The 26,926-nt window shown below is 39.8% G+C and overlaps 1 pseudogene; it reads left to right on the forward strand.

The window, feature by feature from the left end:
• LOC149202091 (uncharacterized) overlaps positions 1-26,360 on the forward strand; it is a 63,192-nt pseudogene extending 36,832 nt beyond the window's left edge.
• The last annotated feature ends 566 nt before the right edge of the window (positions 26,361-26,926 follow it).

A 26,926-nucleotide genomic window follows, 5' to 3' on the forward strand; every position in this document is an offset into this window, starting at 1 on the left:
TAGGACTTGAAGTGTGGCAGAAGCCAAGGGAAAATTTCCTATCTCAAGGCAAATGTGTGGTGAAGATTCTGAAAAGATTTGGTATGGTGGAATGCAAGCTTGTGACTACCTCGAGGATCTTAACTTTCAAAAGTTATATGGTAGTGATGTCAGACCAGATTTGGGAAATGCCTCTGAGTTTCAAAAACTCATTCGCATTGATGTTCTTGGTGAACCTCTGTCCAAACATATGTTTTTTAGTTAGCATTGTGAGCTCATATTTGGTTGAGCCTCACTAGATTGGTGCCAAGAATCTTATGAGTTGCCTTCAGGGCACACTCTCTCATGTATTAAGATACACTACCAGAGATGTGAGACTACTTGGATACACTGATGTTGATTGTAACAGGATTGATGTGTTCTCCTGTGAGGCCTGGATTGATGTGTTCTCCATGGCGATTGTAGCAGGATTGATGTGTTCTCTTGTGAGGCCTAGATTGATGTTTTCTCCATGGCGATTGTAGCAGGATTGATGTGTTCTCTTGTGAGGCCTGGATTGATGTGTTCTCTGTGGCGATTGTAGTAGGATTGATGTGTTCTCCTGTGAGGATGGGATTGATTAAGTTATCCTGTCAAGGCATCCTACCCATGCAATCTTGGACTCATGGGAAGTACCTCTCATCTGATTAATGAGCAGGGAAATGAAGTTAGGGACCATAGTAGTACCGATGGATGCATTGTTGTATCTACCGTACTCCCTACACTAGGATGACCTCCATTGATATGGGATTAATGATACTAGTCTGGGACCAGTGGTAGGAGTTGTACCATACTATGACGGTGACTTCGGGTCGGTTGAGACTGGTATGGGACTAGTGGTACATACTCTGAGACTGACTTTGTGGTACATAATATGGCGCTGACTTCAGGTCAGTTGAGACTGGTTTGGGACCAGTGGTACACTCTCTGAGACTGTGATACTGGTCTGCGACCAGTGGTAGGAGTGGTACCTACTATGAAGCTGACTTTGGGTCGGTTGAGACTGGTCTGGGACCAGTGGTACGCACTCTGAGACTGACTTTGAGTCAATGGAGGATGATACTAGTCTGGGACTAGTGGAGTTTTACTCACTATGACGCTGACTTCAGGTTGGTTGAGACTGGTCTTGGACCGGTGGTACATACTCTGAGACTGAATTTGAGTCAGTATGATACATCCTAGATCATTTCTTCTTCTTCATAATTCAGACAAAAGCAGAGCAGAACAAAACAAAGCAGAGCATAGTAGAATAGAGCAGAGCAGTACAGATCAGTACATGGTAGATCAAGACAAAGTAGAACAAGCACAATAGAGCAGAGTAGGGCAAGGTTCAGGCTGTACAGGGCAGTGCATTTTATGGATGAATAGTAGCGATCGACAGAAAGATTGCAAATGAAGTTCTCCCTAGTTGAGAGGGAGTGTTAAATTGGTAACTAGGGCCAAACTTCATGTGGGTCATCTTATTCATGGCTAATAATATTTTTATTAGATTCCTCTCATCGAGAGGTGTAGGATTGATCTAAAGATCATCCGATTCCGATAAATATTTATGGAGATACAAATTTATTTTGATTATGGAATTATTATCAAGCCGACCTACAACTCATGTAGGCTCAGAAGCTCAACAGTGGCATCTATTCAAACATCATCAATTGTGTATAAATACAAGAGGAATTTTCCTCATTTGCACTCACTCATCTGATCACATCTCTCTCTCTCTCCTGCGCAGAAAAGAAGGTCTTCTCTACTGCGCAGAAAAGAGTCTCTCTCTCAACAATGTAAACTTTGAAACGAGAACTCTGGCAAAAAAACCCCGAAAAAACATCAAAAACAGTGCTAAAAACGAAAAGTGTGTATACTGGAATGATGATTTTATTTTTTAGGGGTCAATTTCGAACATGTTTTAAAAATGGCAGTGACTACGAAATTTTCGTGCAAAATATAGCTTCAAAACGAAAAAGTGATGATACTGGAACGATGACTTTTTTTAGGGTCAATTTTCAAACTTTTTAAAAAATGCTAGTAAAACCAATTTTTTATGTGCCAAACAAAGTTGTTTATGAGGAAAAAAAACATTAATGTTTTTGGTAAAATATCATTTTTCTTTCCTAAGTATAAATTCAACATGTTCTAAACAATAACATGCTAGATACAAAAGAAATTGAATTTTTTTCAACTATAAAATTAAAAAACTATGAAATTATGAACAAATTACATCACTAAATGAATTCAAAGCCATTATTTGTATATTGAATAAAAAATGCATTATATCTCTAATTTAATATTGCATTGTAGATATTTTAAACAATAAAAATTATCATAATTAAGACATATAATCCAACAACATAAAAATGCCTCATAACTTCTCATTTAACACCATATGGAAATCATTAATTTTATTTCAAGATACAATGCATACATCAGTTATATAAACTGTCTTAAAGAATTATTCAAAATTACTCATATTTTCTTGCACACCATCAAAATTCACATCTTCAGATGAATGACTGGATGCTGACAAAGATGTTCCATATTCTTCTCTTTCGCATGTCAACAATTTCTTCCAACACATCAAAAGTAGGCTCTGGCATGTATGATTTCTTAATACATTCAATTGGTGATGGCAAGCTCCCAACTTCCTTCCTCCTTAGTGTGACTAAAAAACGATTGAACGTCTGATCAGTATGGTCATGAGTGTGCCCAACAAGAAGGAAACCAACCTTTACCTTTTGAAAAATTCTCAATTCAACAAGCATGTTTAGATATCCAAAAACAACTTGATTTTTGTTTTCATGGCAAGTGTTGTCCAATTGTAGATACAAAACTTCAAGAAGATTACCAGACCAATGAGAAATCACATCATGAATTATGGTTATGATCAGATTTTCATCATTATGAATATTTGGAGCTATGAAGTACACCCTTGGCAACATTTTCCCATTGAAGACCATACAACCGACCGAGTGAAATTGAATAAAATTTTCCTCCTGTAAATTTTTGGGTGTGCGAACAAAATGTTGTAAAAGTGTTTTCTTCTAGTCCATACCATCAATTATCAAACCCAAATATTTATTTGGAATATCATAACACTTCTTTAGATGCTTTTACAACTTATTCCTTTTGTTTGTTTGTTGTTCGCGATGCTCCTGAAGTTCTCTAACAATTAAATCTACACAACATAAAAGAAAGTCATTAAGAAATATTTTTTCATAGTTGATGACTATACAATTTTAAAAGTTAAAGTTATGAATGCTTACCTGTTTCTGACCCTTCGCATTTGTCCCTTTTTTATTTAAGAGAAGCACATGTACTACAACTCCCCATCCTTGTCTTCTTAGGAATACAGACATTGTTGAATTCTTTCTTCCATACCTTCAAAAAATATTGATATGTAATAAACTGGCCATGTCCCTCAGCACCTTCTGCATATTCTTTGTATATGTTGTAGATTTCTCATCTTGAAAAATTATCTGGAATATGTATTGTCTCTCTATTTGGCATACACTCTCCATGCTTTGAAAAAAATATTTCATCCATGACATTGCAGTATTTGATAATGGCCCAAACTGTCTTTTATGACGTACTTCTGAATAAAATGTGGGATCCTTTTCCAAATTTTCTTGAATTCTCGAGAGACGAAAATCCCGAATAAAATGAAACATTTTGAAAGATTTTCTACAGATCAATAAAGTCCTAATATGATAATCATAACCTGACAATGTAGATTGCATGCACCCAACTAAATATAAATTTTTCATGCTTTTATTCATTGACAAATATCTCTTCCTGCTCTCTAATGCAAATTTGAAATCCATATGTTTCAAGCAATCTTTTCGGAAACATTCACTTGAAATGAGAGCATTGATAGAACTTCTTCTCGTCAGATATTCTGCTCTACCCCTTGTATAACTAGAATAACTTGCATTGATATGAAAAGGTCTGCTCCTACTCCTTGATACAATATTTATTGGCAACATATCCATCATTGGATCATCATTTGTATAAGGATTTTCATCATCATTAAGAGGAATGTTATCCACACTATGATTAGCTGTGCTTTTCAAATATTGACTTGGAGGATATTCTTCATCTTCCCCTTCTTTACTGCTACTATCATATTCCTTAGAATTAGGACTAAGAGGACACTGTGACACTCCATTATTTTGAAATTCATCATCACGCTCTTCATGATTGTTGTTCTCATAGTCCATAGAATTAGGACTATGTCGAAAATGTGACTGTTTAATTATTGAAGATGCTACATCCTGTCCTTTGTCACTGCTACCTTTATACTAATTAGAATTAGAACTAAGTGGACACTGCGACACTCCATTCTTTTGAAATTCACCATCATGCTCTTCATCACTGTTGCTCTCATAGTCCTTAGAATTAGGACTAAGTGGACACCATGACACTCCAATCTTTTGACATTCATCATCCCGCTCTTCATCACTGTTGCTCTCATAGTCCTTAGAATTAGGACTAACTGGACACCGTGACACTCCATACTTTTGAAATTCATCATCATGCTCTTCATCACTACTGCTCTCATATTCCTTAGAATTAGGACTAAGTGGACAATGTGACACTCCATTCTTTTGAACTTCACCATCATGCTATTCAAAATTGATGCTCTCATAGTCCTCAGAATTGGGACTAAGTGGACACCATGACACTCCATTCTTTTGAACTTCACCATCATGCTCTTCAAAAATGCTGCTCTCATAGTCCTCAGAATTAGGACTAAGTGGAAACCATGACACTCCATTATTTTGAACTTCACCGTCATGCTCTTCAAAACGACTGCTCTCATAGTCCTCAAAATTAGGACTAAGTGGACACCGTGACACTCCATTCTTTTGAACTTCACCATCATGCTCTTCATCACTGTTGCTCTCATAGTCCTTAGAATTAGGACTAAGTGGACACTGTGACAATCCATTTTTTTGAAATTTGTCATCAAGCTCATCATCACTGTTGCTTTCATAGTCCTTAGAATTAGGACTAAGTGGAATCTGTGACTATTTATTTATTTGAAATTCTCCATCCCCTCTTTCATCAGTGCTGATCTCATAGTCCTTAGGATTAGGACTAAGTGGAAGAATTGACTTTCTATTCATAGTGGAAGAATTCCTGCTATATGCATCAATATGAATAAATTTGTTACACGATGAAGATGTTGATGGTGTATAAATAAAAAATTCACTATCAGAACAATCCATCCCTTTCAAATAGAAGATGTTGAATGATACAAATGGAGAGTCTCCTAAAGATATTATATAGCTTAGAGAATGAAATTTTCCCTCCAAAAAGTTTCGCGAAAATATTTCCCTCCAAAAGTTTTGCGAAAATATTTCCCTCCAAAACGTTTTGCGAAAATATTTTCCTCCAAAAACTTTTGCAAAAATATTTCTTTCCAAAAAGTTTCTTAGATTTATTTCCCTTCATTATTTTATCCTACAATTTATTGAAAAATGTAAACTAAATTTTTTTATGAAATAAATCATTAAAATTAAAATTGTAAACTACAACTTCTACATTAATTATTTTAATAGTTAAAGTATATAATATTTACTAAACAATTGAATGTTTTTTTTTTTAATTTTATAATATATTCTAAAACAAATTAATCCCACATTCACCCCGTCTACAATTTATTGAAAAATGTAAACTAAATTTTTTTATGAAATAAATCATTAAAATTAAAATTGTAAACTACAACTTCTACATTAATTATTTTAATAGTTAAAGTATATAATATTTATTAAACAATTGAATGTTTTTTAATTTATATAATATATTCTAAAACAAATTAATCCTACATTCACCCCGTTTTAAAACAATTCTACGATATTCGCTTTATCATATTTTAAAACAAATTATCCCACATTAATCGTATGGTAAAACATCTCCGTAATTTCACTTATATACTAAATTCCATTATCACTATTACTCACATCACATCAAGGTTTTCTGAAGTTCGTTGAAAGACTTGTGAATTTATGGAGTAGCTACATTGCTATCAACAACATATTCAACGAAGAATTCTCGCAATTGAAAGGCAAGTTAAATTTTTTTCCTTGAAATTTGTATGGTTAAATTAGTTTAATGAAGAAGAATTTTTTTTTTTTTTAAATTAATACTTTTTCTGAGCCAAAATAACAATTACATCCATCATGAGCATGGTGGGCCCAACAAAACTCAATTGCCAAACCGCCATGGGTGGGCCGTCATGGTGTCGCGGGGTGGGCGGGTGGGCAGGGTGTGAGGGTGGATGGGGCAGGTGTGGGGGGTGAGTGGGGTGGTAGGGGGTGTGGGGGCGGGTGGGGCTGCGGCGCCCACCCTGGCAACCCACCTACCCGCTGCGGGGATTGGGTGATTCTCAGAATCGCCCAACCCCTATGGCGGGTGGGTTGGCTGCTGGGGTGGGCGCTGCAGCCCCAGCCGCCCCCACACCCCCTATTACCTCAGCCACCCCCCACACCCTCACCCCCTCCCCTCACACTCCGCCCCCCCTTCACTCCTTCCCTCTCCCCCCACATCTCACCCTCTCAACGCCACCGCCACCCCCACCCACACGCACCCCCACTCGCCCACACCTCGCCTCCACCTCCAACCGCCCTCGCACCCGACCCCTCACCCACACCCTCACACCCATCCCTTTCCCCCCCCGCACACCCACCCTCCCCCCCTCCGCCGCCTTACACACCTCTGCCCCTACCACCCCCTCACACACCGCCCACACCCACTCTACCCCACTCCAACCCCGCCCACCCTTCCACGCACCCTCCCCCGCCCCCTCACCCGTCCTCGCCCACCTCGCCCACCCACCCTCCCCACGCATGCCTACCCCCTCACACGCCCTCCTTGCCCATGCCCTCCCATGCTCGCCCCTTCACCCGTCCTCGCCCACGCCGCCCGCCCTCCCCCATGCCCGCCCCCTCACCTCCCCTCGCCCACCCCCTCACCCGCCCTCGCCCACCCCCTCACCCACCCTCCCTGCCCACCCTCCCCGTCACCCATCCTCCCCCGCCCTTTCCCACCTTGCCCGCCCCACCTGCCCTCCCCCACCCACGCCCACCCCCTCACCCGCCCTCATAACCCAAACGCCCGCCCGCTTGCCCACCCTCCCCACTCGCCTGTCCCCTCACCCGCCCTCACCTGCACCCACCCGTGCCACCGACCCCACCCACCCTCACACCCATCTTGCTCGCCCACCCCCTCACTCGCCCTCATAACCAACATGCTCGCCCGCTCGCCCACCCTCCCCACTCACCTGCCCCCTCACCTGCCCTCACCTGCACCCACCCGTGCCATCGACCCCACCCACCCTCACACCCATCTTGCCCGCCCACCCTGACCTCGCCCTCCCTCACCTGCCCGCCCTGACCCCGCTCTCCCTTGCCCACCCACCCTCACTCGCCTACCCACCCTCCCTGCCTCGCCTACGCACCCTCCCTACCCTCATCCGCCATCCCTGCACTCACCCGCGGCAACCCGGCGGCCCGCCCACTCGCCCGTGCAGTGGTTGGGTGATTCCCACCCCTGCGCACCCCCTCCCCACTGACGCCCGACCTCCCCGCACCCGGCCTCCCCAACCTACCCCACCCTCTCAGCCGCCATCACCCACCTAGCCCGCCCCCTCACCCGTCCACACCCTCCCCCTCACTCCCCCTCCCCGCCCACGCTTGCTCCCTCACCTGCCCTCCCTCACCCTGCCCGCCCCACCTACCCTCCCCGCCCACGCCCACCCACGCCTACCCCCTCATCTGCCCTCACCCACCCTGGCCACCCCTGTCCACCCCATCCACTCCACCCGCCCGTGCTCACCCCGCCCCCTCACCCGCCCTCCCCGCCCATGCCCACCCTCTCACCCGCCCACGCCCGCCCCCTCACCCGCCCTCACACCCCACTCGTGCCCACCCTCCCCACTTGCCCGCGCCACCCACCCTTGCCTGCGCCCGCCTGTGCCACCGACCCCACCCGCCCACCCACCATGACCCTGCCCTCCCTCGCCCGGCTGCCTCGACCTCGCCCTCGCGCGCTTGCCCACCCTCCCTACCTCGCCTGCGCGCCCTCCCTACCCTCACCCGCCCTCCCTGCACTCACCCGCGGCACCCCGGTGGCCTGCCAATCCACCTGTGTGGTGGTTGGACGATTCAGGGAATCGCCCAACTACCGCGCGGGCGGGCGAGCCACTGGGGTGGTGCAGCCCCGCCCCGCCCAACCACCACACGGGCGAGCAGTGGGCCGTCGGGGTGGTGCGGCCCCACCCTGCCCACCCGCCCTCACCTGCCCCACCCTCACTCGCCTACCCACCCTCACCCGCCTGGCCCTGCCTACCCACCCGCACTAGGCCCACGGCTCGCCTGCCGACAGCCACCCCGCCCACACCCGCCCTGTCCACCTCACCAGCCCCGCCTACTTGCCCTGTTGTCACCTGCCCTGCTTGCCCTGCCGACCAGCCCGCCCCGCTCACCCCGCCCACGCCTGTCCTCACCCGCCCTTCCCCGCCCCACCCAGCCACCCTCGCCTGCTCACCCTCACCTGCCCTCACCCTCTCTCACCCGCTCTCACTCGCCCTGCTCTCGCCTGCCCTCACCCAGCTACCCTCGCCCGCCCTCCTTCACCCGGTAGCCCAACCTCACCCACTCTCACCCGCCTCGCTATGCTCGCCCGCCTTGACCCGCGCTACCCTGCCTGCCCACCCTGACCCAGCCTGGCCCGCCCGCCCATCCTCACCCAGCCCGGCCCGCCCGCCCATCCTCACCCGGCCCATGGCCCACCCCCCACAGCCACTCCACCCACACCCGCCCTATCCACCTCACCAGCCTAGCCCACCCGCCCACCCTTCCCTCCCTCGCCCACCCAGCCCAACTACCCACCAGCCCTCGCCCGCCTCACTGCGCCCTCACCCGCCTCGCCCTCGCCTACCCCGTCCTCGCCCACCCTCACCCGCCCCACCTTCGCCCACCCTCACCTAGCCCGCCCACCCTCACTTGGCGCGCGGCTCGCCAGCCCATAGCCACCCCGCCTGCCCCACCCGACCCGACCCGCCCACCCCACCTACCCTCACCTGGCCACCCTCACCCACTCACCCTACCCACACTTGCCCTCACCCGCCCCTACCCGCACCCCCCCCCCCCCCCCCCCCCCCACCCGTCACAGCCTGCGTGCGGGGTGGCGGACGATTTTTTTAGTGTTAATATTTTTTTAATTTCACTTATCTGATTATACAAATAAAAAAATTATGATATATTTTCGTTGTTAATTTAAGTTAATATGTTTTCGTTATTTACTGATTTATGTGTTTCTATTTTTCATGAAAATGGCATCAAAGAAGATTTCTGTGAATCTTTCTGGACCAAAGACTCTTAAAGGTGCATCTTCAAAAAACATTGGTGAACGAACTCCACCTAAGGTTATGGCTACAAATCTTTCAAGTGCTTCAAATGATAAGAAAATGATTTCAGACTGGAAGAATTCAAAAGAGGTGAAATTTCCATCAAGAGTGTGGTATGTGAAGGAAAGAGAAAGGAAAAATGTGAATATATATCTATATATTGATATACTGAATGATAATGGAATTTATGTGGTGATGGGAAGAGTCATAGATATGTGTTCGGTACCGGACACTGAAGTTGTTTACATAGTTACAAAAGCTTCCAAGTCACATGAAAAGATTAAATACCAACTATCATGTTCATTGTATGACACGAGAGAGGTATCTACAAAGTTGTGTAACCAAATCGTAAAAGAGATTAAACAAAACATTGTAAGTATTGTTGTTTATATTTGTATTTGCGTTCTTGAAAGTTCTTGCTATATTTTTTTAACTTTGTTTTTATTGACATATGATATTTTGTTTGGCAGAATTTTGTTGAAAGTTGTTCAATTATTTTGGGAGGCATTCATTTCATAGAGCATGATATCATGAAAGTTGTCAGCATTTTTTACTCAGTATTAGAAGAAGATATGGAAAATAAGCAAAATGTAGTAATTGATGATGCTACAAAACTACATCCAAAGAATAAAAAAAAGGCCTCTGGTGGATAAATATAGCAAGGGTAAACAAGTTACTTCCAAGGACGATGAAGTTGAAACTGACAATGAAACATATGTTGCCATTACTAAAGATAACATTGGAACTGAGAAGAGCCGTAAAAGACCAAAAGTAACAATACCCAAGAATAAATCTATTGAGAATGTTATGACGAAGAAAAGTAAAGTTGAAGATTTTGAAGTAGTCACTACCAGTAGTCAAGAAGCTAGTGAAACTTCAAAAGAAAGCACAAAAATCATTACATCAGGAGTTGATTTAGAGGATGGCATTATCAAAACAAAACAAAATTCCATTCGACAAAAATTGATAAAGAGAAATTTAATTGATGGTGGTCGTACATTTCAGCTTAATGTCAAACAAACCTATAAGGAAAGTGAAGGACAATGTCAATATCAAGTCAGAAAGCGACATCATCTGCATGTTCAAAACTTGAAGACATTGATGAGGTATAGTCCATATGCTCATGTGGTTAGTTATGTGCTTCTTGTTGATCCACTTCAAGTTCCCGACAAAGAAGCATTTGATAAGTCAAAATGTTTTGAATAAAATTATTATGTGCTTGGGGGGAACCATTATGTAGAAACTCAAAGACAATTGATGGAGGAATATCCTAATAACCCACATTTTGAAACAATTAAATGTCTCATTTATGCTGGTTTATCAGATACAGAAGCAAAGTTAGTGGCATGGGATCATAATTCAGATAATGAATATAGGATGTCTATAACTTTCATCCAAAGGGTTAGATTTATTCATAGTAAATTTGAAGAAAAATGTGGTGGAGATAGGATAAATGTTACTGCAGATTTCCGAAAGGAATGTTGTATGGAAATAGGCTTTCCAATTGAAGAGAAAACCAATTCAAAAGGTGGAAAAGGCAAAAACATTAGTGATTTATTTAGAGGTGTTGATAACATTTTCCAATTGGCATTTAGAACTGGAGATGTTTGGAAGTTGATTGATGAGATTTTTAGCATGTGGGAAGACATTGGCATTAAAATCCAGAGGGTCAAAAAGTCTAAGCCATTAATATGTAGCAGCAGTAAATCGTCTCCTGAAATGAAGCAGCTTCCAGACGATATGAGTATCACACCTTGGAGAGCAATGCAAGGAGTGAAAGATGAAAAAAATTTCAAAACAATATTATCTCGTGTGAGGTCAGGGGAATTATCATTGGAGGAAATGTCTGAAGAATTTTAAAAGTAAGTTGAATTATTTTTATTTATTTCTAGATTATAATTTTCTTTTAAATAAAACATGTTGTTCTTGGTAGTATTTGTTATACATATCATTATATTAACTTTTTGTTACTTTATCTATGCAGTCACAAAGTCTACATGAAAATTCAAGAACAAATGGTTAGATTGTTGAATGAAGATAGTTGGGATGATGTTGTACGCAACTATCCAGATTCAATTTCTACATCAACATTAAAAGATTTTTATCTTGCATTTAAAAAGGTATCTTGATTTATACATTCATTTTTATTCATCTGTGTACTATTTTTAATTTATAACTTACACATATATTTGTTTATTTCATAAAAGATGATGAAGGATGATAATGGAGCACCAGATAATTTCAAAACCTTTATTGAAAAAATAAAGATCAAAAGACTGAGGAAGGAACGTATTAAGAATGTTGAACTTGATCCAACTCTTAATCATTTCATTTGGAATGGGCTAGACACACTATTCAATATCAAGTAATACAAGGTGACTGTGAAGACATTTCTAAACTCATACCTAAAAGGGATTATGCCCTAGTTATTGTAAATATTCCCCATGGTTTCAATATTCGAAACATTGACTATGATAGTGACCCTTATACTTATCAAGCTCTTATTAAAGTGGTTGTGGGATTTGTAGAAGTCACGTCATCACCATTATGGAGATTTGTGACATTTCATTCAGACACACAATTGGCAATGATATTGTCAAGCTTCAAGGGGAAAACAAATTCAAGGATGCAGTTTACATGGTAAGACGTTTAAAATGTATATTTGATCAATGTTGAAAAATTCATTTATGTACAAGTGAATTGAACTTTTACTATTTCTTGTTACAAGCAAAAGTCAAATCTTCTTAACCATGCTGATCAACAATTTATAAATGATTGTGAGTTCATTCATATTGATAGTTGGGAAAAAGATGATAGCCATATGTCTATGATTTTTAATCGGGTAAACAGAAAGAGTCATAGCCAAATATTGACTTATGATGCTATTGTGAGAAAACTAACATATGAAGAAAAAGAAGCAAAAAGAGAAATAGTTAACATTTATCAAAAACCACAATTATTGATTAACTATCTTATAGACATATGTTCAAATGAAGGAGATTGGGTTCTGGATTTATTTTCTGGCTCAGGTAAGTTTTATTATATGGAATTGAATTTCAATATGTTATTTTTTAATTAATATGGCATTGTACTAATTTAGTTCATTATTTCTTTTGTGCTTGATAATTAGGTACAACACTAGCATGTTTCCTTCAAAAGGGAAGAAATTGCATTGCAATTGAAAAAAATCCAATACACTACAATTTCATTCAGCAAAGAATTAATGCTCTTCAATTTCTTCCAGATGTAATGCAAGAAATTGGGTTGAAGAAAGGGGACTTTAGTGAATCACGTGTGGCAAAAAAGGAAAATGAACCCCAACCACCATTACATGGAATGTTTGGAAAGACATACATTAGGAGATTCACAAACATCAAAGATCCATTAGAAGAGGAGAATGAGCAAAAGGAAGTAGAAAATACTGTGGAAGAAGACAATTATGAAGCTCTAGAGGACGAAGAGTTTGGATTACATGACATTATTGATTAAATTTAAGTTATGCTTGGAAATCAAGCTCATTTTTTGTAACTATTAAGTAGTTATACTTATAATGTTTTGACTTTGACATTTTTATGAGAAGAATAAACACTCAATTAAGGTTGTTATGCGTTCAATATTTGTAATATGTGATTTTCGCATTAATTTTTAAGTTAATCATTATTTTTTGAAAAACAAATGATTATTATTATTTTTTTGACATGAAATTCGTAAAAAAAAAAACTATTATTTAACCATTTTTAGTTAAAATTTTCGTATAAAAATTGTGATTTTGACATGTCAATTCTAGCAAAAATTATCAGAACGTGTAGTTTTTTAGTTATATTTATGTTAAAAATGGTTATTTTTATGTCCATTGTTAAAAAATATTATTTTTAGAAACAATTATTTCATGTGGATTGAAAAATTAATTAAGGATGTATAAATATGTAGAATTTCAAAAATTCAAAATATCGACCTTCTAATTTAAAAATGCAAAACAATAAAAATCTCACTACAAAAAAATTAAAATTAAAATAAAAAGAAGAAAATATGAAGAAAACGACCACTTCAAAAATTATTAAATTTACAAAATAATTATTTACATTTCATACATTAGAAAATTTAAAGTCAAAAAATAGGTCTTTTAAAAAAAGGGTCTGATGCAGAATTACCACTTTTTTAAATCAGCATGAAAATCACTACCATTCTAAAATGCAATGTACATAAAAAAAATTAAAGTGCCAAAACTATGCTCTAAAAAAACATGTGTGGTTTGCATCACCCCTTTTCAAAATCAGGTCACTTTTTTTCTATCTCTATGAAACGGGTAACAGTATCAGTTCCCGTTTGAAGGTTTACATTGTTTCTCACACATGTGGAAGGAAGCTGTTGAAACTGAAGTTGCAATTGCAGATCCAAATTTTGACCAGCATGGACCATCAAACCTCATATTTCGAACTACATTGTAGGTTCATCTGAACCTTCTCTGAAGGCTGCAACTTTTGGTGGTGGAATCAAGTCGATCCGATGGTCGGTTTGCAAGATATCGATTGCCCTAGTTTGAAGGAAGCTGTTGAAACTGAAGCCGTGACTGTAGATCCAAAGTTTGACCAACGTGGACCATAAAACCTCCTCTTCTGAACTGCACTGTAGATTCATTTGAACCTCCTTTGAAGGCTGCAACTTTTGGTGGTGGAATCAAGCCGATCTGACGATCAGTTTGTGAGATATCGACTGCCCTAGTTTTGATGATGAAGCCACTAATGCTGATATTGTTGATCTAGGGTTTGCTACTGCTGATATAAATTAGATTTATTGTACTATTTCTCTCTGCTGAATTATTGAAGATAAAATAAGATTTGATCAAAGGGTTTCCCCACACATTGTGGGGTTTGTCCCTGGCTAGCCACCACATCTTGTGTCTCTTGTCTTGGCTTGTTTTCTGTCGATCGTTTAATGTTCTATCTGCACTTTACTTGATGTACATGTGATTGCTAATCTATGGAATATAGTAAGAAAAAGAAGTGAATTTTTATAAGCATAGAACATACCATAACTTAACATAAGTGTGCGTAGTGACGTGCACGCAGGTTCAAAACCACGAACCACTTGGAACCCATCAGACATCCCTAGGGTGCATAAACTTGGTTCTAGCACCTTCCCATACTACTTTGGGTGAAACCTCAGTCCACGTTCCACAGACCATTGCCGAAAGGGCCAGTATTACTGGGATTTTTTTGGCAAATTCACCTCTGAACCTAGGTCAGGCCCCAACAAGCCAAAAAATGGTTCTATTGCCGAGACCAGGATCTGCATAAGGGATGTCTGATGTCATGTCAATGGAATCCAATAAAGAAAGAAATTGAAGGGTGGTTAGACAGAAATATTCACAAGTTCGCGGTGCGGGAAAATAGGAATCCACGAGTATCAAAGAAATAGTGGGTGGAGCACTAATTATATATGAAAATCCATGAAATTTTCTTTGCATCCTTTCCCTCTGAGTTGTATGAGTGGATTGCGAAGCTAGCAGACAGTTAGGAAAGGTGTAGGCTTAACAAACCAATTGTGTGGACTCCAGAATTAGTGCACAGACTAGAAGCATCGGAAGATAAGATTGTGCACGCTATAGAACATTGGCTTGATCAAATTATAGGAGGATTTATCACTGAGTTCGCGGTATACATGACAGTCAGTTACAACGAGGAAGAATGACACTTCCTCAAAGGACCGCAAGGTAAGTACATTAAATCCTTGAACATTTGGATTAAGATGCTATTGTTTGAAAAGAGTGTTATGTGAATAAATTGATGTTTCGTGCTACGTGAAGTGGGAAGATTTATAGAAACGAAGGTAGCGCAGGGATAGAAAATAGCCCCTTGATTTCGCCATGGCGAGAAAGTGAGGAAGAGCTCTCAAATGTTTCTCCAAGAAGTGTGATCAGTCTGATAAGGTAGTGAATTCCATGCATACCACCTCCACCTACACCACCACCAGCTTCACCAGCTTCACCTCCATCTCCGCCCACACCACCTCCGCCACCACCACAGTTCAATATGTCGAGCGCGATAAAATTACCGGTATTCAGAGGAGTAGGGAACAAAGATCCAGACCACTTTTGGTTCGTGGTAAGGGCCGTATGGGAAGCACAAGGAGTCATGGATGACAATATAAAGAAGGCAATGTTGGTAAGCGCGTTTCAGGATCACGCATTAACATGGTACATTAAGCATTCTAATGACCATCTAAACGCGGGAATTGCAGATATCTAGGCTGCGTTGAATAGGGAATTTAGCAGGCTAAAGTCGAAGACACAATTGATTATTGGGTTTAAGGAAATCGCGATGCTTCCAGGTTATTATCACTCAGATGTCTTCCCTAGAATTTATCAAAGAAGGAATAGTCCGAGTTAACCACAAACCTAATCATTTAGACTCGGGTTCTAGATAACCTAAGTCTAGAGAGGGCTCTCTCTTTATAATTTAACTTTGTTTTGAGTAGGATTTCAGGTTAGTTATTAGTGCTCATGATGTTTTGTTTTGATTGGGTGGTAGAATTAAGAAAACAGATGGGTAGAACAGGTACTTAGGCCATTGGGCTATGGAGTCAATCAAAGAGTGGCTTAACTGGATTAGATCAATCACTAAAGTAAGAGTTCATAGGGCAGGCTAGCATAACAAAAAGCAAATCTGCAGGTTCAAATGGATGAGGTAGTCCTAACCAGGGAAAAGGGCAATGAAGAATCCTTAACCGGGATTAAGATGAAGAAAAGAAGGATGATCAGTAGCAAAGGGCAACTAAGAATCCTTTACTATGGACCAAAGGGGGGGGGGGACTATGGAAGTAAGGGAGCAATTAAGAATTCCCAGACCAAGATAGTTTAGCAGAAAACATATAGAAAGTAAATAGTTAAAACAGAGAGCATTTAAGCTAATTCTGAGATATCATTCCTTGTTTACTTTTTAGATTTCATAAGAGAAACATGTGAATATTTATAACATGAAAAGAAAACAATATTTAAACATGAAGAGATAATACTTATTTGGTTCCAACTGTGCACAAGAATCTAGTGAAATGTCCTTAGCTTTATTTCATGATCCAGCAAAACCAGTCCAGTCTTGAATACAATAGCTCCTTAGCTCAATATAAAATGTCTACAGAAATGTATTTTAATCCACCCTAATTACTTCAAAATATGAATTATTTATACAAAAAATGTTACAAAATATCTCATAACAATATGAGAATTATTCTAGGAAACCAAAAATATCTTTAGCATGAAGATAGAGACTGATGTAGAATTGCCTTCTTGCCTTCCCTTTTATTGTGACTGTGCTGGCTATTGTAATCCGGATTTGGCTCTTTCAGTTGCTTTATAGTCATGTGCTAGAATCACTTTTTGTCTTCAATCTACTGATACTCTTTACATTCTATACTTTGACTTTGTTTAATCTATTTTACCTAGCTACCATATAGATTTATTGCAGTATCTTTATAGTAAATCTGTTAGTTTCATCGACCATTCACTTTCAGGCAATTTCATCCTTATCATCTTTCTATATATTTCGTCAGCTTTGGTGTATTTGGCAAAGTTTTGTCTATTGGCGAACAAGTGATTTACCTCATGCTCTATGAAAAACAAATTTTCCAAACTATCATATAGTACCTTTCCAGTGGGCAGAGCTTTTACCCCTGAAGTACTAACTTGGTTGCTGGACAACTTGTTTAGTCTTTTAATGTAATCCTTCTAAGTCATCAGCTTGTCATGGATTACCATAGGACTGGGGAGTCTTTTTTCCCTTAAAATACCATACTTCGTCATAAATCTGTCAATATCAACTTGGATGCTTTGGCACCTTTTCTCTAGATTGAGCATCAGGTTCCTTTTGGTGAGAATCTTCTTAATTTCTATAATGGTCCTTGTTCTATCTTCAATGCCCAGTTCATCTAGCTGATACCTGTTTTTACTGTTCAAAAGTTCTATCAACTGGTTGGCCCATTCTGGTTTGTCTCCTAGCCCTTCTCTTTCTTTATGAATCGTTGCGGTGGCCACCTTCACCAATTCAATTTGCTCAAAATTTACTTGAATAGATGGCCGAACATCATTGACAGAGTCAATGATGTTGGCCCAGAGTATTTCTTTCATATCTCCTAGTAGTTGTTGCAATGTCAAGTCCTTTTCAAGGACTTTTATTCCTTCTCCCATTCTTTGATTCTTCTGAAATTCTTCTTTCTGTTGTATCTCTGCAAGTTTGCAATCAGTCTCCAAACTTGACACTTTTTGTCTAAGCTTCTTAAGCTCAGTAGCCTGGATGCTCATTTCCTCCATGGCTTTTACTAATTCAGCTGTCTTTTCTGTGGATGTCCCTACGCTTGAAGATGTACCTATGACTGGCATAGCTGTAGCTGGTGGAACTGTTGGTGCTAAAGAAGTAGCCAATATGGAGGGTACTACTGTTTAGACTGTAGGAATTACAGTCTGTGGAGTGGTGGCCAACTCACTTTGTTTAGATTGTATCAAGTTATCCAACTCTTTTTATGTTTCTTTTAGTTGTTCATTTAGCTTAAGGACTAAGTCGATAAGATCTTCCTCCTTCTGAGTTTCAAATACTTCAACTATCTAAGGATGATGCAGAGGAGGAATTTTGAGCTGCTTTTTCAGTGCAGCTATGTCATCATTTTTCTTTTTAATAAGCTTTTGTACAACTTCAAATCCTTGGGATCATGCCCTAGTTCTATTACTAAGTCCTCTAAGGACTTCTTTCTATTATCCTTGGCCTGTGAAGAGGCCTTCTCTAACTAGAATTGCGCTGATATATTATTCAACAAATTTTGGAGTTGGTGAGCTACAATTACCTTGCTGGTCAAGGTGGAGTAAACGATTTCCCCAGTCTGCTTGTGTAATTCTATTTGGTCAATAGGATGGATATCCTTTTCCAATACTTTAAAGTCTATTTTCAAGTAATTTGCAATTGACCTGGGCTACTGTGTAGTTGTCTTCATGAAAGTCATATGCATTTTACCCTCTTTCACATCAAAGGCTGACATTAGCCTTGTCTGGTTAGTAGGAGCAATTTTTAGGTAATGTGCATAGCTTTGGGCCTTCAATCTTTCATTCCTGGCCTTTATTTCTTTGTATTTTTCTCTAATATCTTGGCTCTGGCCAGTTGGAGCTCTGAATGAGGATACTTCCACGCTCTATTGTCTCTCTAGAATTTGAGCCTGTGAAGTGGAAGGTTCTTGTGTACCTCCAGAGGGAGTGGTTTGCCTACTTTCTACTCTTTTTGTACCTGTGGTTCCAGCTGTTTCTTCGGTAAACTGTTGCTCTAAAAATGGATTCAACCTTTGCCTCTTGACATAAGTCTGGCAACAAGTCTACTAGAAGGAGTGGCCTCCTCTCTATCTCTCTTAGGATTCCTCTCCTCATTTGGAGGAGTCTGTAAAATAGGTGGATTACTCATGATACGTTCTGGCTGAGAAAGTTCTTCTGATATCTCTGGCTTCTCTGATTCCTCTTGCTATTGAGGTCTTTCTTTTGTTGTTTTCCCACTGTGTTCCTATGATTACCTTCGAGATTGAGATTCTCTTGGAACCTGTACAAATGAATCTTCATCAAGTCTTCTTTCTAAATCAATCAATACATTATTGACAACAACTTCTATGCTATCTCGGTCTACCAAATTGTTTTCCACCCATTCTAGCTGATTTGCATATTGTTCAATTTCAGGAATTCTATGGTGGATATAAGGAGATAATTTGTTCTTTTGTCTCTTATTGCAAATGAACTCTAAAGGGTCATATCTCCAGATAAAACTTTGTTTTAGTTTCAGCCTTTGGAGGATTTCTTTTGCTTCCTTTCCTACTTCCCTACTGTTACATATGAAGGGGCCAAGTTGATATTTTATCCTAAGTTGAGCTTTCTTCTTGGCCTTCACAAAATGCACCTCATCTGAATTAATCATTTTCCTGTAGTACTCCAGAGCAAACAATCTCATGGGGAGGTATTTTGGAAATTTGTAGGGAGCCAACTCACATCCATATATTCTGATTTCAGTGTGGTTTTGGTATAAGTACCAATCTCCCACTCTATATTGTTTGGACAACTGTAGGACCCTCTTGATATCTGCACTGATTCTGGGGGGAGAAATTCCTAATAACAAAGAGTTTTATGAAATCAGTATAAGAATATGAAGAGTCATACAGGTGGATTAATGAATTCCAGAAGACCACTGATCTAGGGTTACCTCTGGTATCAAGATTTTGGAGTGTGAATGGGAATTTATTAGCTTAATAGTACAGGAAAAGATGATATAAGACTGAAGAATATTTGAACGCTCTTTCATTGTCCATCCTCATGAATTGATCATGAATCTAATCAGCAATGAACTTAGCATAGTCAAACATGATGGCAGGGGGCTATCCAGGAGTGTAAATGGACATAAAGGCTATAATAATTTCATCAACAAATTCACTTGTAGTATGGCCTATCAAATTGGATATCATTTCTATGATGTCTTGGCTAAGAATAGAGAATATGTTAGGCATATATGGTGTAGGATCCTTTGGAATGTGTTGCTCTTCTGTGATGAAGGTCTGGAATAACTAAGCATGTTTGATGGAGGTAAGTGTGGGGAATCTATTAAGGAAATCTCCAACAGAAAGACGGGTCATGTTTTGGCCTGGTTGTAACTGCAGCATTTTGTTTATGGACTCAGTAGTGATGGTAAATAATACAGAAATGTTAGAAGTCATTATTGCGCTTTGGCTAGGGCTATAGTTCATATGAAAATAGTGAATAATCTCTGGGAAGATATGAACTCTGGAGAATTGGTATTTGGGCAAACCTGACTCCCAAAGGCCTATTTTATCTGCATGGTTCAGGTAATGGTCTTTGTACCTGCAATATAGTTTCAAAGGGGATTCTTGGGCAAAGGTATCTTTAATTTGAAAATCTTTATCTTCCAATGGGAGATGGTCTAAATGCCTGTGGGGAGTAGAAATTGGTAGGACGTTTAATGAAATTAGAGCAACCATCCTTGGTTCTTGTGGATTCAAGGATGAGGGTGAAGGGTTTTTAGTAAAATTGGGGAAAACTGGTCTAATTTAGAGTATTTTGAGTCACTAGGCAACTGTCTTACTGAATTACTTAGTAACTTAAAGCAATTGAGTAAAGGTTCGGGAATAAAATAGGGTTTCTCAATGAATTTGGGTAAATACCTGGTTTCGGCTCTGATCGGTTTGGTGGGCGACTGTGCATGATTTGAAGTAAGTGCACGTGACTGAAAGGTGGTCTGGAGTTTCAGCAGCTTCAGCAGGTTGGCAGGTGGACGTGGGTTGATGGTTGTACATGCTCTAGTGCTTGCATGGAGGTCTGAGCGGTCTTTTTCACGATAAAACTAAAAAAAATGAGCTTTTTAGTTTTATTCACAAAGTCAACTATTTTGGCCGGTACACAGGGAAAGGTACATTTGGCGTTAAGCAAGGGATGAGACGTTTTGTCTTCTAGCGGGAGGTGGTAAGCAGGTTCATATCACACGTCTTTTGGGCTAGAGCGATTTTTGGGGTAGGCAACCCGATGCCATTCATTAGGCGCCACGTAGCAGCAGGGTGGATAGTGAAACCACCCATATCGGGCAGGTAAAGATCGGCCTTCGGAGGCCGCCTGATATGATCGTCGACTGTTGGATCAAAAGGGACTAGATTGTACGATGATCGAGGTGGGGATTTGATATCATGTTTAATGGAGGGGCTTGGTGAAGGTTTAAGCGTGGCAGGATTAATTAATTGTGGATTATGGAGGTTTAATGACATCGGGGGTGATTTCATTGGTGGGGATAGATTATTATTAACCACTGATTAATTAATTAATCTTTTATTTGGCGGAGGGTTTTGGTTATTAATTAGCCACTAATCAACTTAATTAACCCATTAATTATTTATTAATAAAGTTTATGTTTCAAACTTCAGGGATGGGATATTAAAATTAAAAGGATTTAATAAATACATATGGGAGGGGGTATTTTTGAGAAATATATAAATAAAATTAAAAGTTAATATGAAATGGAGGTGGAATAAATGAACTGCGCTAAGCATAATGTGTTTTTGTAATTTTACTTTTTACATAGAAAATTATAGCTTAGGCTAAGTTCATTTTTGTGGGTTTTCTTAAGAAAAGGGATTTTCTTGGGGGTGATCACTTTTCTAAGGTTTTATCATTAGGGAAAAATGGTTTTTTAGGGAAAATGAGTGAATTATGCAGGGGGTGAATGCTTGTGAGGGTAATTTTAGTACTTAGGACCTATAAGTTATTGGGCCGAGGGTTCAGTCCCTCCAAAAGTCAGAGAAATGCTCTGAGCCCCTTTAACTTAAGGTTTTAGGTACTTTAAGATTTTCCTTGGGAATTATTTAAGTGAAAAGTGTAATGAATGAGGGAGGTTAATCAATTTACTTTGTGTACTTTGGTAAATGCTCAATTATCATCCATACTTTAGAAATTTGATGATGAAGGTAAATGATATGATCAATCATCACAATTCTGCAACCATTCAACTACTTACCCAACTACTCATCCTACCATTTTTCTACTCTTTATTAGGGTGCACTTAAGCTGGCAAACCCTTGTTGGCTTATTGGGGGTAGACCCAGGTTTGAAAGTGTTTTAGCCAAACAAATCCTGCGCTACTGGCCCTTTCAGCAACAATACATGGAGTGCAGACTGAAGTCTCACCCGAGGTACTATGGGAGGGTCATGGAACCAGGTTTCCGCACCCTACGGATGTCTTGATGAGGTCCAGAGGGGTCGCGAGCTGATATGCACACTCGCGCTATGCTGTACAACTATCTGGCCCTCGTGTAGCTCTGCGATGAGGCACTTCCTAGATTCCTTATTATTATTGTGGCTATTATAGATCTGATTTAATTCTTAGAGTCTTAATCAAGCATTCAATAGTTATAACTAGCGTGCACAACCATAAATCTTAAAGATATGCATAAAACCATAACATAAGAACAAACATACAGATCTGTGATTAGATGCACAATAATTCATGAACACTTATCTTATATTAATCTTTTGTTTCAGTACAATCCAATTCCACCCTGCGCACTCAGCTGCGGGGGTTCACGCACATAGCTGCGGACTCTACCAGGCCTCTGAGCACACAGCTGCAGAGCCTGCTCTAACTAATACCAACCAAGACTCGAACTTATAGACTCAGAGCAATCTTGCCTTTACAAACCCATACACTTTATATCTTAATCAAAAGCTAAGCTACCTTCTACCCTTAGAGCCTCACTCTATTTATACATTTCCATGGTCCGTGGACCATGAGCAGGCCAACTCGCTTTCTATTATTTTACATTATTTTCAGGCAGACAACCCTTTGACTTTACCCATTACAATTCACGCTTCGCGCAGTTCACGGAACTTTTACAATATCAATACCCAAAATTGTGGGCTTTAAGCGCCAAAACCGTTATGCAGGGGATCCACTGCCCAACAGCCCCCCAACACAATCATCGTGACTCATCCCGAGTCACTCGGTTGGTGCGTTGATCTTCGCTCAGAGTTCATCCAGCATCCTTGATGGGACTCAGAAATGTCATATTTTCATCCACCTTTTTCTTCACTATTCCTTACATTTCATCATCCCATTAAACTTTTATCATATCATTTTCATACATACATTTGGGTTTCACCTTCTTATTTTCCATTTTATACATTTTTGTATTACAAGTGAATTTATGATTAAATATTAGAAAATATACATATTTTTATATATATCTCAAGAATATGTGAGTTTTGAGATGTGTAGGAAATATGTGAAGAATTAATATCTCCTCCACCATATTAAGGAGATAATTATGCATGCCTATTTCTAAGGAGAAAATCATGGAGGATTTGGTTAGCATATCTTATCCAAGATATGTGAGAGATTTATGGAGGATTCAAAGGGATCATATTTTGTAATAATGGGAAAGTAGTTAAAAATGCTTGAGAGATTTGTGGGATCATATCTTGTAATAATGGGAAATTAGTTGAGAATGCTTGAGAGAATATTGGATATGTAATTATGAGATGGTTATCTTCCTCATGTATATAAGAGAGTGCTCTCTCTTCATTTTGATAATAATGAATAATGGAGAATGTTGTTTGTCATTCAAACTCTTCACATGTTGTATTGCTTTCCTGCTTTCCTAGTTAGTGTTTCAATGATTTTCTAGATTAATTTGATTTCAGTAATTTAGATTAGATTAGATTAGTTCCACTTCAGTCCTGCATATATAGTGCACGTGTCTCGTAAGTTTACGAACCTCGGATTTATAAATTAAATAGTTGGGCAAGTACTACAACATAATTAAACGAACATAGTTTCACCCAACATTTTGGCGCCGTTGCTAGGGAGGCACGATGGATTGAAGTTTAGTTTTATTTTTCATGCAATTGTTTTTAGACATGTTCCTAACTCCGAGGTGTTAAGGCAGTAAGACGCGGGGAACAGCCTACGAATTGCATTCGAGATACCGTAATGGGCTCGACCTCTTATGGATCAGGGCATGTAGGGTGTGTTTACATTTATGCAAGTGTGAATTTCAATTTCTGCAGGTGTGTTTGATTTTCGCAACTATGAAGAGCGTTTGATGAATTTATGGTTCATGGTTATAATTGAAGAATTCAATTACTAAATTAATGAGCAGTCCTTGTAAGAGGATTTAATTGAGTATTGAATTCAAGATTATTTCTATGGTCCTTTTGTTTTTAATTCAATTTTTTTTAGCGTGCTGATTTTTTTGTTTTTAGAATCTCTTTCAACATGGTTTTATAATGAGTGTCAGCTTTGAACTACTCACTCAGATCCTTGTAGACGTCAGAATCTCCTCTTCCCTGGAAAAGGAGATCTTGACAAGAATTGACAGTTCAACTAATCCCCCAGAAATAAACGAAGATTCAACAGCTGAAGAATCCTGCGTATCTGATGGCGAACAATCATTCGAACAGGAGATCGAGGAAGAAGAACAACAGATCGAAGAAGAAGAATAGGGGTTACAACATGATCTGAGTGAGAGAAACTCTGCTTATCAAAGCTTTATCGAACAATGGTTCCAGGTAAGTACTAGATTAGATTCATCTTTTTATTTTTTAGTTGATTTGTAGTTACAACAACTAGACTCATCCACTCTTGAATATTTTCATTTTTCATTTGAAAAATTGCTACTAGATATATTGTTATTATTGCTACGTGAATGGCTTCATTGGAAGTTTAATTACACGTAACTAATTTGTAAATTCTAATTAGTATAGAGTAGCTAGGCTTTCATTTTCAATGTTTGCTTTCATTTTCAATTTTACTTTTACCCAAAATAAGTATGCTCTCCTCTACGCTTAGTACGATCGCGAGGATCAGAAAATAGGGATGATTTAGACTAATTTCAAGAATAAATAAATGTTTTGCAATATTCTTGATCAAAAACATCTTTCAATATGCAAATCATTGTGTCCATTTGTTAAAAAATAAAAAAATAAAAACAAAATAAAACACTGTGAGGGGCATCAAGCCCACTGCTTTGAATCCCCGTGACCACTGTGCCGAGAACCTAACCGGGGCCACTCACAGTTCAACGTTGGACAACACCCCTCGAGCCATCGGACTGGCTACTTTGCACATACAAGCATTGCAGCCGGCATTCCCAGCCTCTCACTCAGCCAACTCGTGGGCCGATCGATCCTCTTCGCACCAAGCCCAACTCAACTCTGTCTCCACTGTGCACAAAACCGTGGCCCGATTCACTATATCGAGTTCACTTAAAAATCCACAGACATCAATCCCTTCGAAATCCCCACGGTCAAATCGTGGCAGGTATCTCTCGTCGTGAAAAAAAAAAAATCATTCCACTCTCAGTATAGCAGCTCCCACAATCTGACCCGACCCACAGCAAAATGTTTCCCTCCGTGGATTCGTCATCGATCCAGCCTCTCCAAAGTCTTCTTGCATTAGCGATGCTTTTTCCCTTCCTTGCGCTTTTAGGAGAAGTTTTTATATGGGGCGTACTGTCTCCATTTGATGTGTTTGGTAGTCAGCCTCATCTATTGTTGGTGGGAACTGGCTTTGCCTTTGGATATTTAGTGGGACGATTGATTTTGGCACATTTGTGTGATGAACCAAAGGGCTTAAAAATTGGAATGTGCATGTTGTTACTATTCCTTCCTTTCGCAATTGCAAATGCTCTTTCTGCAAAAAATTTCGGCGGAACTCTCCTCATTGATGGGCGGTTGCTGCTTCTTGGATTCTGTGTTTTTACAGTTATTCTATACATGCACTTTGCCATTGAAAATCTAATTGTAGTACATGCAATTTGGTATTCGTGGATCTGAATCGTGACGAAAGCCTGATTGTTGAGCTACTGGATCTAAAGCATGATGTTGCAGATAACCAAAGTGCATTATGGTTCCTTCAGGACCTTGCTAATGAACAGGATTCTGCTGAAAATCTTGTGGTAGAAAGTGTGAGTACCGTTGCTCCATCTGATGCCCCTTTCCTTGATCCATCAACTGTTGTCACGACTGTAGTTGGGAAAATGGCAGTTTGAAAAGGTATGCAAGGGAGGGAGGCATGGAATATAGTAAGGATTTATTTGGCAAACATCCGTCTGAAAGGAGTTGGCACTGATGTACTTATCACTGCATATGAACCTTTAACGATCAGTGCACTGAGTGAGAGTGCTGCAACTGTTGGACCAGGAGCTCCAGTTCCTGCAGTAGCAACTGGTTGCATGCCTGTTGTGGAGGCCTTCAAACTGTGCCTTGCGACATTCAAAATTCACAATTGGAGGCTTTTTGGACCTTGAATGGGTCGCTCTAGGAATTTAATTTTTGGTGTCTGATGTCTTTATTTTCTGCAGTTGTCTTTAATCTCCTGAGGTTTAACTCAAACAGACAACAAACAACAGGTTGGCACGGTGTTTGTCCTGCACTGTTTTTATATACCCGGAAATACAATTTCATCATTATTAACATTATTTATTTAATGGGAAGATGTTGCGTAACGTTTATGAATTCAACATAAGTTTCATAAATTCAATATTGTGAACACTCAATCTTGGGGTTTGTGACAACTTGCACTCTCTATGGGTTTGTTGCTAAAGCTATTCAAGCATCTTATTAAAATAAAAATAAAAAAAATCGACATAAATAATAAATTAGAAACTTTTGTTATTTATTCAAACAAATGATATACAAAACAATAAAATAAAATAAAATAAAATAAAATAAAAAATAAAAATAAAATAAAATTGCCCTCATTCATAAACCACTACTTGTTCCCTAACAAATACAACGCCTTTTCAAATGTTTTCAATCAATTTTCCTGCAAACCAATAAAAACATTTTGAAAAAGTATTGCACAATCAATGAGTACATTGCATGGGGACATGCAATATTTCTAGTTGGGGGGAAATAAAAGTATGTTGGATTTTTTGTGAATTTGTGGGCAAACGTTAGGATGCATATACTAACAAGTGAAATGAGATTGG

This window comes from Pinus tabuliformis, chromosome 2_1 (assembly GCF_031772625.1).
Source record: "Pinus tabuliformis cultivar Carrire ecotype Pingquan chromosome 2_1, CPIR1, whole genome shotgun sequence".
Lineage (NCBI taxonomy): Eukaryota > Viridiplantae > Streptophyta > Pinopsida > Pinales > Pinaceae > Pinus > Pinus tabuliformis.